The following is a 20649-nucleotide window of genomic DNA, read 5'->3' as shown; positions in this document are numbered from 1 at the left end:
CCGAGAAACTCTCTGCTGTCCTAAAGTGGCCCCGTCCGGAGGGGTTGAAGGCGATTCAGAGATTCCTGGGCTTCGCCAATTACTATCGTCTCTTCATCCCGCACTTCTCTTCCCGGACAGCTCCCATATCTGCGCTCACCCGTACGTGAGCAAATCCCAAGGTATGGTTGCCCGAAGCTGAGGAGGCCTTCCTTTCCTTAAAGCAAGCCTTCTCCTCTGCCCCAGTACTGCACCGTCCAGACTGCAACAAACAATTCTACCTGGAGGTTGATGCTTCCTCTTCCGGAGCCGCAGCGGTGCTCACTCAAAAGTCTTCATCCGGGAGAATGGTAACCTGCGTTTTTTTCTCCAAACTCTTCTCCTCGTCTGAGCGCAACTACTCCATTGGAGATCGAGAACTGTTAGCGCCACTCTTCCAGCGCCAATTTAACGGCTATCTGCTTGAAGGGGCTCTATACCCGGTGATCATCTATATGGATCACAAAAATCTGGTATATCTCCAAAATGCCCAAAGACTCAATCCGCGTCAGGCCCGGTGGTCTTTGTTCTTTGCCCGCTTCGACTTCATCCTACATTTCCGCCCGGCGGACAAGAATGTCAAAGCCGACGCCTTGTCCCGATCCTTCCTGTCCTCCGATCAAGAGGAGGAGCCTATGCACATCATCGACCGCTCCAAAGTGATGAATGTGGCCCCCTTGGATCTGACTCGTCTTCCACCCGGTAAGACGTTTGTAGCGGTACCAGATCGTGAGAAGGTTCTTCACTGGGGTCATTCATCTAAACTAGCCGGCCATGCTGGCCAAAAGAAGACCTTCCTGCTCATTACTGGTGGCCTACCCTGTGCAAGGATGTGGTAGACTTCGTCTCGGCCTGTTCATCCTGTGCCCGCAACAAAGTTCCCAGACATCTTCCAGCCGGTCGCCTCCTGCCTCTTCCTGTACCTGCTGCCCCGTGGCAGCACATTGCCATGGACTTTATTACTGATCTCCCAGCTTCTGCCGGTTATACAGTCATTTGAGTGGTCGCCGACCGCTTCTCTAAAATGGTCCACTTTGTCCCTCTGCCTGGTCTCCTGTCTACATCTCAGTTGGCCAAGGATTTCTTCCGTCATATCTTCTGTCTCCATGGTCTACCTCTCCACATAGTGTCAGATTGAGGGGTTCAGTTCACCTCACGTTTCTGGAGAGCTACCTGTAAGCTACTGGATGTCACCCTGGATTTCTCCTCTGCCTACCATCCACAGTCCAATGGCCAAGTGGAGCGAATCAACCAAATCCTTACCAGCTACCTCCGGCACTTTGTTAACGCTCACCATACCGACTGGGTGGAGCTCCTACCTTGGGCCGAATTCTCCTACAACAACCATGAGAGAGAATCCACTTCAAAATCCCCATTCTTTGTCGTCTACGGTCAACTTCCTCGGACTCCGTTTCCCATCTCCACCTTGGTGGACAACCCTGCCGTGGAGGCTCTTGTCAGCGAATTCTCCACCATTTGGGAGAATACCAGGTCCGCACTTTTTCAGTCATCCGAGCGGATGAAGAAACATGCTGACAAAAGACGTCTGGAGCCGCCTCAATTCCGCCCGAGAGATAAAGTCTGGCTCTCTTCCAAACATATCCGACTCAAAATACCCTCCTATAAGTTGGGCCCTCGGTTCATCGGTCCATTCGAAATTCTCAAACAGATCAATCCAGTGGCCTACAAGTTAAAACTCCCGGCCACCTTACGGATTCCCAACTCCTTCCATGTATCTCTCCTCAAACCAGTTGTGTTTAACTCTTTTTCCAACAATCCAGGTACTCCTCCTGCTCCGGTTTCCGCTGAGGACATTTTTGAGGCAGAGAACATTCTGGCCACTAAGAGGGTAAGAGGAAAGACGCTTTTTCTTGGGGATTGGAAGGGGTTTGGCCCAGAGGAGAGAACTTGGGAACCCAGGGAGAACATTCATACCCCGCTTCTCCTTGAAAAATTCCTTTCTGGCCAAAAAAGAGGGGGCTTAAAGGGGGGGGGGTACTGTAGCATCGGCGTCTCTGCCTCCTCCCAGGCAGAGATGCCGTCCCTCTCACCTCCTCTCTCCCCGCGCTCCCCGCTCTCCTTCTCATCCTGCTGTCAGCGTGCGCAGTCCTGTAGCATCGGTGTCTCTGCCTCCTGCCAGGCAGAGACGCCGTCCCTCTCACCTCCTCTCTCCCCACTCTCCCCGCTCTCCTTCTCTTCCTGCTGTCACCGCGCGCAGTCCCCCGGGCACTGTGCTTAGGGCGCGCGCGCTCCTCCCCTCTTAAAGGGGCCGCGCACGCCGTCCTAAGGATTCCCCGGCCAATAGCCGAGGGTCCTCCCATATATAGGGCACCTCCTCCAAAATGGAGGTGCCCGAGCAAAGTTGTTGCACAGTTACTTATCTCTGCTTCAGCCCTCAGGTTCCGCTGCTTGCCTGACTCCTCGTCCTGCCTGCCAGCCTGTTATCTGCCCGTTACCTGCCGAGTCTGCCTGCCCGCTCACCTGGAGCGCTCACCTGTTACCTGCCTTGTCTGTCAGTCCGCTCACCTGGGAGCACCCGCCTGTTACCTGCCTGTTACCTGCCTTGTCTGTCAGCCTGCTCACCTGGGAGCACCCGCCAGTTACCTGCCGTGTCCGTCAGCCCGCTCACCTGGGAGCGCTCACCTGTTACCTGCCATGTCTGTCAGCCCGCTCACCTGGGAGCGCTCGCCTGTTACCTGCCTGTTACCAGACTGTCCATCTAGAGACTTCTGCCTGTCACTTGCCGTGACCACCTGACAGCCTACCCGGAGGCTCCCGCCTGTCACCTGCCGTGTCTACCAGTTCCTCTTCCAGCACCACTCGTCAGCCTGCCTGCTGTGTCATCTGCTATACCGGTCAGTCCCTGCCTTCTGACCCGTGGGAGCCACCTGCTCTCTTACAAGGTCGTCCCCAGATTAGCACCTGGTCCCTCTGCTCGGTCCCTCCCTGGTCACGGAGTCGTTAGCCGCCGTACGACCAGGGTCGGTCTGGGTTGATACTTATCCACGCCCCTCTGGGTCGGTCCTTGCACCACAGCACAGAGGTTCCACCACCCGGACCCATAAACAAGTACTAATTCACAAAATTGACTTTCAATTAAGGGTTCGTATCGGTGTGGCAAAAACAATTGCGATTTATGTGTTTATATACTTAATACTGGCAATTTTGTTTCAATGAAAGATAAGAAAGACTATTCCATAAAAAGCTTTATAAACTGCAGTAGCACCTATATGGTTTATTCTATTGTCTGTGATAAATGTCAATTGCAGTATGTTGGGTGCACCACAAGAACTCTCAGGAAGCGGATCTTGGAACATATATCTGATTCACAAAACAGCAGTATGTGAAATCTGTCAGGTGCTTCACAACATTTTGTTACTTGCCATGGTGGAGATGTGAGCTCTCTGAGAGTAAATGGAGTACAACGAGTATTTTCCTCAAAAAGGGGAGGAGACAGACTTAGGGAATTATGACTTAGGGAAGCGGCATGGATTTTAAAATTAAACAGCCGGAGACCAGATGGTATGAATATAAAGACAGATTTAATGTATATTTATTAAGATTGGATGGATTATTATATTTATTTTGTAATTTTTTGCTTTTGGTAAACAGACTTATTTCCCTATGTCACTTCCTTTTTTCAACACTATTTAAATAACGCTAATGGCGCTAACATCATGCATAACTAGGACTAAGAACCCAGTGTTCGAAACGTGTCAGTTACATGCTTCTAACAATAGCGCTTTTTATCATGATAATTTTTCAATAAATGTTGTTTTTTAATTGAAAAAACTTTTTTTTTCCGGATTGGAGGTGCTGGATCCTTCTTTTTTCATTTGGATTTCTATCTTGCTGCTGACACAAGCCTCATGGTCCATGCACGGCCAGAAAAACCTTCTCAGAAGGACTGGTGAGCTGGTAAACTAATTCAATAAGTTTCCCAGCACCACCCTGTCTTCCACACAATCCAATCTCACTAGCCAAGAGTCTGGACCACATAATCCTCATCCTGATCCTCCTTCCTCCCTCAATGGCGACTCCAAGGAGACAAGTGATGCCACACTCAGACACTCCGAGGAGCTCTTTGACGGTTCATTTATTGATTCTGGCCTCTCACCCTACACGTTTCAAGGGGGACATGAGTAGCTCATGTGTAGTGATGCCCAAATATTTCAGCACCCACGGTCAGTAGAAGACGACAAAGGGGAACGGCAATTAGTGTCTCAAGAGGTACATGATGAGACACAGTTGCCAACAAGTGATATTGTTAAATCAACAAGTCAGGAGGACCACTGTCATGACACAGCTGTCGGGTGTCTAGGGACTAGGGTCTCCTACCCTGTCCCTAACACTAGGGGCGCCCTAGCTTGCCCTATTCCCCGGGATACCTCTGAAGGTGAGGATGCCAGGGCCTCCACCCTCACCCTAACTCCTGAGTAAGCCCTCTGTCTGTTCACTCCCCCCACCCAGAGAAGGGGGCACTACTGTGCACCATAGTACACCAACCTGACAAACAGGGTTACACATACAAGGGGTAAAAAATACTCCAGGCACATGAAATATTCACTCACATATAACAGAGGAAAGCACCAGGGTGTGAAGGTAGGGGAATAAACCAAAAATGGAGAAGGATAAGGAATTACCATGCATACAAACCAGACTACAGTCACAAATAATTACTTAAACTCGCCTTCTCATAAGAACTCCTCTCCCTCCGTTAGCCATGCAGCAAAAGCTAGCTCTGACAAGAATTTGTATCAGAGCCCAGATTATAAAGTGAAAATGAGTGGCTAACTGAGCTCAGCAGTGAGCACAGGGAATTCCAACATGGCCGCCTAACCCCTGTTCTGCCAGAAGAAATAAACATACATTTAAAATGATGAAGAAGTTGTTCTTCTCGGAGCTGGAGTAGGAGCCATCTGACGCTGAGGTCTTCTGGCTCCAAACTGTGGCGGTAACCCCGTGACAGGACCCCCTCTTCTACGAGGGACCTCCGGAACCTCAGGAGCCGCATGAAAAGCCTGGACCAGTCTGGCCGCATGAACCTCAGATGCTGTTACCCACATCCTCTCCTCAGGACCATACCCTCTCCAATGTACCAAATACTGAAGCGACCGACGAACAAGATGCAATCTGAAACTCCAAATTACCATTAATAATGACAGGTGATGGAGGTAGAGGTGATGGTACAGAAGATGCAACGTATTTTTTGTGAAGAGAATGATGAAAAACATTATAGATACTAAAGGTAGGTGGTAGAGCAAGGCGAAACCCTAGGGGATTGACGGCTATGATTTTATAAGGACCGATAAACCTGGGACCCAGTTTCCACGACGGAACTTGCTACTTAATGTTCCTAGATGACAGCCACACCAAGTCACCCACACACAGGTCTGGACACACCAAACGTCTCCTATCAGCCACACTCTTATACTTGGATCCCACCTTCCTCAAATCATTAGTAACCCCCTGCCAAATGGTAAAAATAGAAGATGAAAACCATTCCTCCTCCGGTAATCCAGAAGGGCGAGTACCAATAAAAGAACTAAACTGTGGATGGAACCCATATGCCCCGAAAAACAGGTACTTACCAGTCGATTCCTGACAATGATTATTTACAGCGAATTCGGCAAATAAGTAACCCAGTCCTCCTGACTTTCAAATACAAATCACCTGAGGTACGTCTCCAGATTCTGGTTAACGTCTGACCATTAGACTGCGGGTGAAACACGGAAGAAAATGATAACTGGATCCCCAAACGGGTGCGAAATGCCCTCCAAAACTTGGAGACAAACTGCACCCCACGATCACATACAATGTCAGTCGGGATCCCATGTAACCTAATTATTTCCCTGATAAAACTTGTGCCAAGGTTTTGGCATTCGGTAAAGCTGGTAATGCGACAAAATGAGACATTTTACTGAATCTATCAACCACTACAAGGATTACACTATTCCTCGCCGACACGGGAAGATCCGTGATAAAATCGCCTGATAAGTGAGTCCAAGGTTTACTGGGAATCTCCAAGGGTTGGAGAGCCCCCGATGGACGATTATGAGGTGTTTTAGAACGCGCACAAACACTGCTGGTGGCTACATACTCTCGGACATCCTTATGAGCACTTGGCCACCAAAAACGCCGAGTAAGCTGGCTTTATTACCAGGATGTCCGGCCAACACCGAATCGTCATGTTCGCTCAGAACTCTAAGACGGAGATTTACAGGAGCAAACAGTTTACCAAGTGGACAGGCAGCAGGGGCATCCCCCTGAGCGTCAACAACCTGTCTTTCCAGATCGGAGCATCTAAACGCCATAACCACCTCATTTTGAAGAATAGGTACCGGTTAACACTTATCTCCTACCCGAGGAAAGCAAAGGGATAAGGCATCTGCCTTAATGTTTTTGTTCCCCGCCTGTGACAAAGAAGTTAAACCTGGAAAAAAAAAACCAACGCCCATCTAGCTTGACGAGGTGTTAGACGTTTCGCCGATTCCAGGTACACCAGATTCTTATGATCCGTGACTACCATCACAGGGTGGGCCGCCCCCTCCAAAGTTCCCTGTTACCAATGTCATAATTTCTCTCGGCAGGTGACAGAATTTTAGAGAAATAAGCACATGGTTGCCATTTACCAGGAGACCTCCCTGTGACAACACAGCCCCCACTCCCACCTCAGACGCATCAACCTCAATGATAAAAGAGACGTCAGGCTGTATAAGAATCGGCGCAGAAGAAAAACACTTTTTCAACGTATCAAATGCCTCCCTGGCAGGACTGGACCACCTGGAGAAGTCTGTCCCCTTCCTGGTCATATCTGTAAGCGGTTTGGCTACTATCGAAAAATTCTTTATGAACTTGCGGTAGTAGTTGACGAAACCTAAAAACCTTTGTAACGCCTTCAAATTCTCCAGATGATCCCAATCCAATACCGCCTGGACTTTCGCTGGATCCATGTGAAAACCGGTGGAAGACAACACGTATCCTAGGAATGGGATCGCCTCAACTGAGAACATACACTTCTCAGGTTTAACATATAATTTATTGTCTCAAAGAATATGTAATACCTGCCTTACGTGTACCTGGTGTGACTCAAAGTCAGGAGAATAAATTAGTATGTCATCCAGGTAGGTCACCACAAACCTGCCTATCAGATGGCTAAAGATGTCATTTATAAAGTGTTGAAAGATGGCGGGTGCATTCGTCAACTCAAAAGGAATCGCAAGATTCTCATAGTGACCTTCAGGCATATTAAACACGGTCTTCCACTCATCTCCCTCTTTAATGCATTTGAGATTATATGCCCCCCTGAGGTCCATCTTAGAGAATTTAGCCCCGACAATTTGGTTAAAGAGGTCTTAAATGAGCGGAAGAGGATACGGATCACGGACAGTGATCGCATTTCTTTTTAACAAAGAAAAACCCAGCGGCAACGGAGGAAGAGGAATGTCTGACATGACCCTTAGCCAGGCTTTCCGTAATCCCTCATGGCCTCTCTCTCTGGACCAGATATATTGTCAAGTCTGCTCTTGGGCAGCTTGGCCCCAGGCACGAGATTTATGGCACAATCATAGGAACGATGGGGAAGAAGTTCTTGGCACCCCTGGTCCGATAAAACATCCCCAATATCCGACAGGTAACTAGGCACAGACCGAGTATCCACCCTAGCCAACTGGGTACCCAAGCAGTGTCCTTGGCAATACCCACTCCATTTTACTACCTCCTGAGTAGGCCAATCTACCACTGGACTGTGCAGAGCGAGCCAAGGGAGACCCAGTACCACAGGTGAGGGCAGACCCTCTAGCACATAACAGTCTAACACCTTGGTGTGTATGGCCTCCCCCTGAAGCCGCAAGTCACGTATGGCGTGAGTAAAGTGCCCCTGTCTCAAGGGGGCGGAGTCGATGGCTATTATGGGTATAGGTCTGGACAGGGTATATGGGCTGAGGCCTTGGGCTTGGACAAACCTAGAGTCTATCAAATTAAACCCTGCCCCACAGTCCAGAAAGGCAGACACCTCCACCTTAACTCCCCCCACATGAATTACGACTGGCAGGAAAAACTGTGTCCTATCTACAGAGGTGATAAGTACACCCGGGTTGCTAACCTCCCCGCAACCCGGGCCATCTAGTTTTCTGGCGGTTGCTTACTATGAGGATGGGAAGGACAAGTACCCAAGAAATGGAACTTTTTTCCACAAAAGAAACACACTCCCCCTTACGCCGGACTACCGGCAATTTCCCAGAGGAAGATCTTGCACCCACCTGCATGGGTTCCTCAGGTGACTCCACATTGACCTCCCTGGACCCCCCACACACGGGGCCGACTCCCTATGTCTCTGGCGAAGACAGCGATCAACTCGAATCGTCAGAGACATGACGGTCTCAAGGGAGTCAGGAGTCTCATACAGGGCCAAGGTGTCTTTCACCCTTAACATAAGCCCCTCACAGAACAGACTACATAGTGCGGGGTCATTCCACTTGGTATCCGTGGCCCACCTCCTGAACTCGGAGCAATATTCCTCCGCCGGTCTCCCTGCCGAAATTGGCGCAATGTGACCTTGGCTGAGGAGACGCGATCGGGGTCATCATATATAAGGGCAGAGCCTGAAAAAAACTCTCCACCGTCTGAAGCGATTGTGAGTCAGACGGAAGAGAAAACACCCATGCTTGGGGATCCCCTGAAGGATCGAAATTACTATCCCCACGCGTTGCTCCTCTGTGCCTGAGGAAACCGGATGTAACCTGAAGTACAGTTTACAGGCCTCTCTGAAAACTACAAACTTGTCCCGCCCCCCAGAAAATCTGTCAGGCATCGTGACTTTGAGCTTCACTACGGTTTGACTGAAAGACAAAACTCCCACACCCGCTGTATTAGGGGACTGCAAAACCACCTTGCAACCTCCAGACTGAGCTGCTGCAATTGCCTCGTCAGAGCAGTAATAGGATCCATCATGAATCAGAAGAAACTGTTGAGGTCAGAGCTAATGTCACGACACAGCTGTCGGGTGACCAGGGACCAGGGGCTCCTACCCTGTCCCTAACACTAGGGGATGCCCTAGCTTGCCCTATTCCCCGGGATACCTCTGAAGGTGAGGATGCTGGGGCCTGCACCCTCACCCTAACTCATGAGTAAGCCCTCGGTCTGTTCACTCTACCCACTCAGAGAAGGGGGCACTACTGTGCACCGTAGTACACCAACCCGACAAACAGGGTTACACAGACAGGGGTAAACAGAAAACTCCAGGCACACAAAATATTCACTCACATATAACAGAGGAAAGCACCGGGGTGTGAAGGTAGGGGAATTATCCAAAAATGGAGGATAAGGAATTATCACGCATACAAACCAGACTACAGTCACAAATAATTCCTTCAACTCTCCTTCTCATAAGATCTCCTCTCCCTCCGTTAGCCATGCAGCAAAAGCTAACAGATTATAAAGGGAAAAGGAGTGGCTAACCAAGCTCAGCTGTGAGCACAGGGAATTCCAACATGGCCGCTTAACCCCTGTTCTTCCGGAAGAAATAAACACACAATTAAAATGACGGAGAAGTGTTTCTTCTCGGAGCTGGAGTAGGAGCCATCCGATGCTGAGGTCTTCTGGCTCCAAACTGTCGCGGTAACCCCGTGACAACCAGGGTGCAGAAGTGGAAGACGAGGTGGTGGACAATAAAGTCACTGACCCAACCTGGGAAGGTCCCATGCAGAGCAAGGCCAGCAGCACAGAGGGGGAGGGATCCGCAGCACTGAAGCAGGCAGAAAGAACCAGTCGGGTGGCAAGTGGGAGAAGGCGGGCAACTGTTATCCAGAACACCCACACGTGTGAACTTCCTTGGCCAAGGGATAGGTTTTCCCCAGTCTGACGCTTTTATAAAACAAGTGCAGACGATAAACGAATGGTCATTTGCAACCTGTGCCATACTAAGATCAGCAGGGGCCTGACCACTACCAGCGTGACCACTACTAGCATGCTCAGGCACATGTCATCCAAGCACTCGACTAGGTGGGCCAAACGCCTAAGTACCCAATCAGTGTCTGCGGTTGACACCACTGCCTCCTCCTCTATGCTACTTGCTTGCCAATCCCTTGTCCAGGACGCAGGCGAGGATGCCTCCCGCCCTGCACCTGTCGTTGTACATTCGCAACCACCATCAGCAACCAAGTTCACTTCCTTGTCCCAGTGCAGCGTTCGGCAGTCCCTACCCCAAGCCTTGGAACACAAGCGAAAATACGCAGCCACCCACCCACAGGCCCAAACACTAAATGGCCACATATCCAGAATGCTTTTTCTGGAAATGTTTCTGTTTATGCTTGTAGACACTGAGGCTTTTCGCAGCCTCATGGAGGCAGCCATCCCTTTGTACTCGGTCCCCAGCCGCCACTATTTCTCCTGATGCGCCATCCCCACCTTACACAAGCATGTGTCCCATAACATCACCCATTTCCTGACCAACGCAGTTACTGGAAAGGTCCACTCAACTGCCAACAAGTAGACAAGTGCTTGTGGCCAGGGACGCTACATTTCCCTGACGACACACTGGCTGAACCTTGTGGAGGCCGGGACAGATTTAGACCATGGGACGGCACACATGCTACCGACGCCTAGAATTGTGGGCTCTAGTTCCATTAGGGTTTCCCCCCCTCTTACACCAGTTCCTGCACCCCCTCCTCCTCCTCATCCTCCATCGCTGAATTATTGTCCATATCAGTCAAAAGCTGGAAACACTTTTGCACTGCCTCAGTGAAGCTGCAACAGGCTCTGCTGAAACTCATTTGTTTAGGTGACAAACAGCACAACGCCACAGAGTTGTTGAAAGGTCTAACAGACCAGACAGATCTGTGGCTCTCGATGCTCAACCTACAACCAGGCATGGTCATGTCTGATAATGGCCGTGACCTGGTGGCGGCTCTGAAGCTTGGCAGGCTGACATACTTACCATGTCTGTCAACTTAGTGGTTCATAGTTTTCTGAAAACCTACCCAGATTTGCCTGAGCTACTTGTGAAGGTACGCCGCATGTGCGCCCATTTCCGCAAGTCACCTACAGCTGGCACCAGTCTGGCAGTGCTTCAGCAGCACTTGCAAGTGCCACCTCACCGACTGGTTTGCGACCTGACCACGCAGCAGAGAGACAGTAGATGAATGTCAGCTACAACATGCCCTTCGGTATTCCGGTCAGCCTCCACACATAAGAACCGAAGAGTGCGCAAGGATGTTGGACATCTGTGCGGTTCTCCAAAACTTTGAGGAATCAACCAAGATGGTAAGCGGCAATGATGCCATAATCAGCATAACCATCCCGCTTTTGTGTTTAAAAGGAAAAAAGAAATGTATATCAAATGGAAACAGATATCTAAAAAAGAATATAATGCTGTCTGCAGGGAATGCAGAGCAAGCGTTAGAAGAGCTAAAGCCAGTAATGAGGTGAGGCTTGCAAGGGAGACCAAAAGCAATAAAAAAGGATTTGGGGGGTATGTCAAAAGCAAAAGAAAAGTTAAAGATGCTATAGCATTTTTACAGGATGAAAAGGGTGAAGTGGTCAAAAATGTTGCGAAGGCCAAACTTTTAAATTCCTATTTGCATCTGTGTCCTCTAAGAAAGCAATTGTAACATCAACTAATCTTCACGGTGCTATCGAAGGAATAAAACAATCCACACTATCTTTAAACAGTGAGATGGCAAGGGAACACTTAGCTAATTTAAATGAATTTAAATTTCCTGGTCCAGATGAATTACATCCTAGGGTATTATACTAAAAGATAACAGACGAAATTGCAGAACCACTAGCCAGAATCTTGGAAAAAGCCTGGAGAACAGGAGAAGTCCCAGAAGATTGGAGAAGATTGTCAATATCTTCAAAAAAGGAAAGAAGATAGTGCCCGGAAATTAAAGGCCAGTGAGCCTTACTTCTATACCAGGAAAGATTTTTGAGCAAATTATTAAACAGCATGTATGTAAGTACTTGGATAAGAATACAGTAATTAACCAGAGTCCGCATGGGTTTGTAGCAAACAAGTCATGCCAGACTAATTTCCTTCTATGATAGTATCACTGACTGGGTGGATATAGTATATCTCGACTAGAGAAAAGCATTTAATAAAGTATCTCATACTATCCTTATTGAAAAAATGACCAAGTATGTGATTGACAACACTACGGTTAGGTGGGTTCATAACTGGCTCAGTGATCGTACTCAAAGAGTGGCAATAAATAGTTGCACATCCAATTGGAAGAGTGTTTCAAGTGAGGTACCACAAGGCTCTGTCCTGGCCCCAGGGTTGTTCAACATTTTTATAAATGATCTAGATAAGGGAACTGAAGGTAAATTAATCAAATTTGCAGACGATGCAAAGCTAGGAGGGATAGCTAAGACTAGAGAAGACATAGAAAGGATTCAGAAGGATCTAGATAAGCTTGAACAATGGGCAGTGACTAATAGAATTGCATTTAACAGAGAGAAATGCAAGATTCTACATCTGGGAGGTATTAAGAGAAGCATAGAGTCTAGATCACATGAAGTAATTATCCCCCTCAACTCTTCCTTGGTCAGGCCCCATCTAGAATACTGTGTTAAGTTCTAGGCACCACATTTTAAAAAAGATATTGAAAAACTGGAGCAAGTTCAGAGAACGGCTACCAGGATGGTGAGTGAGACTTAATAGCTGTCTACAAATATCTGAAGGGATGTCACATTGTAGAGGGATCATCCTTATTTTCTTTTGCAAATGGAAACACGAGAAGCAATGGAATGAAACTAAAAGGGAGAAGATACAGATTAGATATTAGAAAATTTTTTTTGACAGTGAGGGTGATCAATGAGTGGAACAGGCTTCCACAAGAGGTGATGAGTAGTGATGAGCTAGCATACTCGCAAGTACTTGGTACTCGCCCGAGCATCACAGTACTCGAGATGCTCAGAGCTCGCCGAGTACTTGCGAGATGCTCGGGCGGATGCTCGGGTCCCCTCCCTGCATGTTTGGCTCTATTTAGAGTGCCAATCAACATGCAGGGATTGGCTGGCCGCACAGCGTCATCAGGTCTATATCAGACCTGGCACCGCTGTGCTCGTCAATCTACTCCGCAATCAGGCAGTGTAGGGAGAGGTGCTGCTGAGCTAGGGAGAGATTTGCTTGTGTATTAGGTAGTGTAGGGAGAAAACAAGTACATTACACATATCCATCTCAACAAACAGTCCTTATGAGGACTAATCCATCTGCAGAGATATCAGGCAGGCAGTGTATATAGGCAGGCAGTGTATATAGCAGACTGCAGTGCATATAGCACAAGAGGCTCCATTCCAGTTCTGCCTTCTGCTACTGTTAGATATATCTAGACAAAGGCCCAGGTCTCAGGGGCCAGGAATAATTATTTTTGGATCTTAATCCTCATTATTTGCTTAAAAAGCAATCCAGAGAACTGCGCCATTTGCTTGTTGGCACAGCAGAATACAGCCAGGCCCTTACCATATTACAGCTCTAAAATCCAGCTATTTAAAACTGTGGTTTGTCCGTCACACAGATCACATATAATTGGGCTGAAAATACTGCCATTTTTGGCCTCCATTAAAATTTTTTTTCAGTGTGTCAGCAAAGTTTTTGACACCGGTTTGCTGTTCAAAATAGTTACCTACAGGCCAGGAATATAAAACTGGGGTTTCCCCGTCACACGGATCACATTTACATTTAATTGCGGTGAAAATACTGCCAATTTTGGCCTCCATTCAAATTTTTTTTCAGTGTGTCAGCAAAGTTTTTGGCACCGGTTTACTGTTCAAAATAGTTACCTACAGGCCAGATATTTAAAACTGTGGTTTATCCATCATACGGATTACATATAACTTTGCTCCAAATTCAGCCATTTGTAGTGAGCGTGGAAGATATTTCTATTGAACCCAGAGCAGTGTCAAAAGGTTGCTGGTTGGATAGCAGATAATGCTTCCACTCACTTAGCCACCACCCTGTCTTCCACACGGTCAAGTCTCAGTAGCCGTGAGTCTGGATCACATATTCCTCACCCTGATGCTCCTTCCTCCCACCATGTCGAGTGCCCGGAGACAACTGATCCCACACTTGGACACTCTGAAGAGCTGTTTACTTTACCATTTATAGATTCAGGCCTCTGGCCCGGTCCACTTGAAGCGGGGCAAGAGGAGATCGCGTGTAGCGATGGCCAAATATTTGAGCAGCCACGGTCACATGAAGGTGACTGTGGGAAAGTATCACAAGAGGTGGACGATGATGAGACACAATTGCCAGAAAGTCAGGAGGAGGACCAGGGTGCAGAAGTGGAAGACGAGGTGGTGGATGATATAGTAACTGACCCAACTTGGCAGGAGGACATGCAGAGCACAGGGGGAGGGAGGCAGAGCACCCCAACAGGCAGGAAGAAGCAGTGTTGTGGCCGCAGATAGAAGGCAGGCAACCGTTCCCCGTAACACCAAAACAAAGGAACTTGCCAGGAACTTGTCAGTGCAACTGTTAGGTCTTCCCGAGTCTGGTTGTTTTTTAAAGACTCTGCCGATAACCCCAAAAAAGGCCATTTGCACCACCTGCCAGGCCAGCATCAGCAGGGGTGGCAAAACTAGCAGCCTGACCACCACCAGCATGATCAGGCACATGGCAGCAAAGCACCCAACTTTGTGGGCCAAACCCCAGGGTCCAGGAACAATGTCTGCGGGTGGCACCATTGCTTCTTCCGCTGTTGTGCATGCAAGCCAAATCCCCTGTCCATGGTGCATGGAAGATGCCTCCTGCTCTGCACCTGTCGTTGCACACTCTCAAGTAGCAGCATCAGGAAGCACGTCCACGTCCTTGTTCCAGCGCAGCGTTCAGTTGTCCATACCCCAGTCCTTGGAACGCAAGCGCAAATTCCTTAGCCAACGCCCCACAGGCCACACTACTAAATTCCCACATTTTACAACTGCTTCGGCTCGAAATTTTGCCTTTTAGGCTCGTGGAGACGGAAGCATTCCGCAACCTGATGGTGGCGGCCGTCCTTCAGTACTCGGTCCCCAGCCTCCACCATTTCTCCCGGTTTGCCGTCACCGCATTACACAAGCACGTATCCCAAAACATTAGCTGTGCCCTTAACAACGCAGTTACTGGGAAAGTCCACCTAACCACGGACACGTGGACAAGTGCTTGTGGGCAGGGATGATACATCTCGCTGATGGCACACTGGGTTAACATATTGGAAGCTGGGACCCAGTCGGACCTTGGGACGGAACACGTCTTCCCGAAGCCAAGGAATGCGGGCCCTAGGTCAATCAGGGTTGCCCCCACGGTCTACAGCTCCTGCACCTCGTCCTCCTCAGCCTCCTCCTTGTCTTCAGCCTCCATCTCCGAAATGACCACATCAGTCAGAAGCTGGAAGCACTGCAGCACTGCCTCAGCCAAGCGGCAACAGGCTGTGCTGAAGCTAATATGCTTAGGTGACAAACCGCACAATGCTGAAGAGTTGTGGACAGCTCTGAAAGAGCAGTCAGATCTGTGGCTCACACCGCTAAACCTACAGCCAGGCATGGTCATGTGTGACAATGGCCGGAACTTGGTGGTGGCTCTGAAGCGAGGCGAGCTCACACACGTACCATGCCTGGCCCATGTGCTTAACCTCATGGTTCAGCGGTTTCTCAAATCCTACCAGGAGCTGCTGGATCTGCTTGTTAAAGTATGCTGCCTGTGTGGCCATTTTAGAAAGTCACCTACAGCTTCCGCCACCCTTGCCGTGTTTCAGCAGCGTTTGCAGCTTCCGGCTCACAGACTGGTGTGTGATGTCCCCACGCGTTGGAACTCTACACTAAAGATGTTGGGAAGGATTTGTGAGGAGAAGAGGGCAGTTGTTGAGTACCAGCATCAAAAAGGCCGTCGGTATACAGTTCAGACTCCACACATAAGGCCTCAGGAGTGGACATGGATGTCAGACATATGTACCATCCTCCAAAACTTTGAGGACTTCTCCAAGATGGTGAGCGGCAATGACGCCATAATTAGCGTCACCATCCCACTTCTCTGTCTTCTGAAATGCTCTCTGCTCACAATCAAAGAGGATGCATTGCAGGCGGAGCACGATGAGATGGAGCAAGGAACCATACAGGGTGATTACACACAGCCCAGCCTCATCTCATCCCAACGTGGATTGGGTGATAATAAGGAAGAGGAGGAAGAGGAGGAAGAACAGGAGCTAGTTTCATGTGCTATAGACGGTACTACCTGCACAGCTGTCATACCGTCTGTTCAGCGTGGATGGCCAGAGGACAGAGAGGAGGAGGAGGAGGAGAGCATGGTCAGTCATCCTCTTGGTGAGGACACGGAAGTCTTGCCTGTTAGCAGTCTGGCACGCATGGCTGAGTTTATGTTACGCTGCCTTTCCCATGAACCTCGCGGTCTCAAAATTTTGGGTGCCAGTCATTACTGGTTGGTGACACTTCTAGACCCACGCTACAAGGAGAACTTTATATCTCTTATTCCTGAGGCGGACAGGTCTACAAAAATGGGGCTGTACCAGAAGGCCCTTGTTGCGGAACTATTAAAAAAATTCCCATCTGAAAACGCTGGCGGCAGAGGTCACAGTTTGTTGGACAACCAAGGACTACAGGCGAGAGAGACACAACTTCAATCCAGCAGAGGCAGGGGAACACTGTCAAAGTTCTGGGAGAATTTTCTCAGCCCCTCCCATCGCACAAGCCCTGAGGCGCGGGGTACTCTCACAAGGAGTGAGAAGTTTGGAAAGATGCTGAGGGAGTACCTAGCCGATTGTACCAATGTCCTCCGTGATTCCTCTGTGCCTTATAATTATTTGTTATCCAAGCTGGATACGTGGAATGAACTGGCTCTCTATGCCTTGGAGGTACTGGTCTGCCCTGCCGCCAGCATTTTATCAGAGAGGGTTTTAGTGCCGCTGGTGGAATTATAACTGATAAGCGCATCCGCCTGTCAGCTGAAATTGCTGACAGGCTGACTCTTATAAAAATGAACAAGGGCTGGATTGGGCCAGACTTCTCAACACCACCGAATGATAGCAGCGTAACATAAACTCAAATCCAGTGTCTTTTTTTGGGAGGTGTATTCCCATACTGTACACCTCTTCACACCCACACATGGGTATACGCTTCCTGATTTTGGCTATTTACTCTTGTCCTCCTCCTTCTCCTCATCCTCATCCTCCACCACCATATCACCAGGGTGACCGTGGTCCGTGATGCAACACCCACATAATTTTTTTAAAGGGTGTTTATGATGCCCGTAAACAAAATTTTTATACAGTATGTTCATGTATACCCCCAGGGGTAAATGTTTATCAGCCCATACACTTAGTGTTTGGGCATTACATGTATAGGAGACCCGCTCCGTTCTAATGGGAACATTTTTTTATGAGGCCCTCCTCCACGTCTCTTCCAAGGGGCATTGGAGTGCCTTCAAATTTTTGGCCACCCTTGCATTCACTGCATGGGCAAACACAATGGGAGACCTACTTCCTAATAATGGGAATATTGTTTTCAGGAGGCCCTCCTCTAAGTCTCTTCAAAGGGGTATTGGGGTGCATCCAAATTTTCAAAGTGTTATTGGGGTGCGTCCAAATTTTGGGCAGCCCTGCCACTCACTGCATATACGCAATAACAGTATAGGAGACCCACTCTTTAGTAATGGGAACAATAAAACATAGCCTGATGATGGCTCTCTAAGATTAGTGAGGGCCGACTGCTGGCCCTTTAAGAATAGTAAAGGCCGCCTGATGGCCCTATAAAAATAGGCTTTGTGACTTTCAGAAACCCTCCTTAATAAATGAAACACGATGTGTCTGATGATATCTCACACACCACATGGCCAGATAAGGTTGTAAAATGTTAAAATGACATTTCCTGGTCAATGCATTTGTCACAGTTGAAAGCAATGCAAAAGTGCATCAAAAACGCTACATGTGACATAGCCCAAGGTGTGCGGGAGCATTTTTGTTTTTGATTATTTATTTTGCTTTATATACAAGTCATTACCCTGGAAAGGATGTTCCTTAAATATTTCGCAGTAAAATCCATTTTGGTTTCGTTTTTGTATGTTTTATTGTGAGTCATTAAAAGTGGCGTAATACCTCTGACAATGTTGTTAATGTTGACAGAATTAACCTGGGAGTCAGAAATGCTTCCAGGGGTCTTCCCCATGCTGTTCCCATGTCATTTGAACACTGTTACCATCGATTTGGGCAATTTTTAGGCCCTCTGCAGACCGCCGGGGGGGAGCCGTCTGAAAAATGCTCGAGTTTCCCATAGATTTACATTGGGCTCGTCGCTCGGGTCGAGCACCCGAGTAGTCCAATGTGCTCGACCCGAGCATTTTAGTGCTCGCCCATCACTAGTGGTGAGTTCTTCTTCAATGGAAGTCTTCAAACAGAGGCTGGACTGACATCTGTCTGAGATGGTCTAGTGAATCCTTTAGTGAATCCATTGAGCAGGGGGTTGGACACGATGACTCTGGAGGTCTCTTCCAACTCTAACATTCTATGATTCTACTCAAACGCTTGCTGCTTAAAGAGGGAGTGTCACGCAAGGTGTGGGAAAGACTTAGTGCAACACAAAGGGAAGAGGGAAAGGGAGCCCAGATTCTAGGGAAAGGGAGAGTGGAGACCTCCTAGGCTGATCTACTATCTGTTAGAACCCTCCTGTTTGTTTTTTCCATATTGCGTTTTGCGGTCACGTGACCATCTGCCTTTATATTCCAGCTCCGCCTTTTGGCTGTGCTGGACTTCAATGTTGTTTGACTGTTTTGCTAGCCAGGTGCTTCTGTGCCTATATCTCTCAGTTCGCTTGGTCCTTTTGGGACCTCTAGTACCCTTTTGTCAGTTTATCTTCTAGTGTTCTACAACAACTTTCTCTGTTCAGGAGGTGTCCCATTTTGTTGCAGTCCTTAGTTCTTTAGGGACCCCTTCCCTTTATTCTGTAGGTCTTCGTTCAGACTAGCCTAGGACTAAGGTGGGTCTGTTCGCTAGGAACAGGCAGCCCGCTACATCGTAGGCATTCAGCTTAGTCTTACGGTAGGGAAAGCTTTCTCCTTCTTTCCTTAGTACTTGTTTTCAGATCATAACACTATCACCCTGTCTCACTAACGTCCCTATATTGGCTCTTCACCAATCACCGCACGCGAACCTTGCCCTGTCTTTCCCTGGCGTTTGGCCCTGGCTAGGGAAGGGAGGGAGATGAGCGCTAGTTGATCCCCACTGACAACTAAAGACAACATGGGGGAACAAAGACCGGAAGATAGCTTAGCTTTTAGTTGACTTCAGAGAGATGAACACCTGTCCTCATAGCTCCAGAGAGGATGAAGTAATGCACTTGCTCCGAGCCTTCACAAAGGGTAATGTGAGTATCGCTGACACCTCCCTCTAGCAGACAGCAGATATGTATGCACCCAGACCAGGGTGTTAATTAGCCAGAGGAAGGTAGCCGCTGGGTCCTAGAGAGACAGTCTCTAAGAAGGTGTCTGCAATGCCAAACGTAGAGATCTCCTGCAACCAACTGCAGGGCGACTGTCTGTCACTTCTGACACACCCGTGACAGATGCTTTGCATTCAGACCAGGTGGAGATGGAGGAAGAAAGTACACAGGGTGATACTACCCAGCCCAGCCTCAACTCATCTTCTCAGCACGTATTGGGTGATCATGATGAGGAGGTTGAGTAGGAGGAGGACAGGAGATGGTTGCCTGCGCCACAGAGGGTACTACCAACATCAGCTCCTTGTATATTTGGCGTGGATGGCCGAAGAGGAGGAGCAGGAGGAGGAAAGGGAGGAGGAGATGGAGAGTCGTGCTCCTGGTGGGGACAGGGAAGTCTTGCCTGTTGGGAGTCTGGCACACATGGCTGACTTTATGTCCTGCTGACTTTCCTATGACCCTCTCATTATACACATTTTGGCCAACACTGATTACTGGTTGTTCACCCTTCTCGACCCACGCTACAAGAAGACTTTCCATCTCTCCTTCCTGCTTTGGAGAGGGCTAGTAAAATGATGCTATACTAGAAGGCCATAGTTGAACAATTAGTCTTAAAATTCCCATCTGACAATGCTGGCGGCAGAGGTCAGAGTTCTTTGGACAACCAAGGATTAGAGACGAGAGAGACACACACCAGGTCTAACAGAGGCAGGGGAACACTGTCAAAGGTCTGGGACAGGTTCAATAAACCCTCCTAGTGCCCAGGCCCTGATGCGCAGGGTACTCTGTTAAGGAGGAAAAGGTTTTGGAAGATGGTGAAGGAGTATCTAGCTGACCCTACCAGTGTTCTCCGTGATTCCTCTGTGCCGTACAACTATTGGGTATCCAAGCTGCACACGTGGCATGAACTATCCCTCTATGCCTTCGAGGTGTTGGCCTGCCCTGCCGCCAGCGTTTTGGCTGAGCAGGTTTTTAGTGCCGCCGGGGGCTATAATTAATTTTTCCAGGGTGTATGATGCCCTACTACATCATTTTTACCAGATGTGTGTATGAGGCCTACCTCTACAATTCTCTTACTTATATATGTATACCCCCAGGGGTAAACGTCTTTCAGCCCTTGCACATAGTGCATACTCTTTACCAGTTTAGGAGTCCCACTCCTTAATAATGGGAAAAAAATGTTTTCTGAGGCCCTCCTATACGTGTCTTCCA

The sequence above is a fragment of the Phyllobates terribilis genome, unplaced genomic scaffold (genome assembly GCF_046119375.1).
Source record: "Phyllobates terribilis strain yellow unplaced genomic scaffold, ASM4611937v1 Scaffold_1__5_contigs__length_1240528914, whole genome shotgun sequence".
Classification (NCBI taxonomy): domain Eukaryota; kingdom Metazoa; phylum Chordata; class Amphibia; order Anura; family Dendrobatidae; genus Phyllobates; species Phyllobates terribilis.
The sequence above is the reverse complement of the archived record's forward strand: the minus strand, read 5'-3'. Positions refer to the sequence as shown.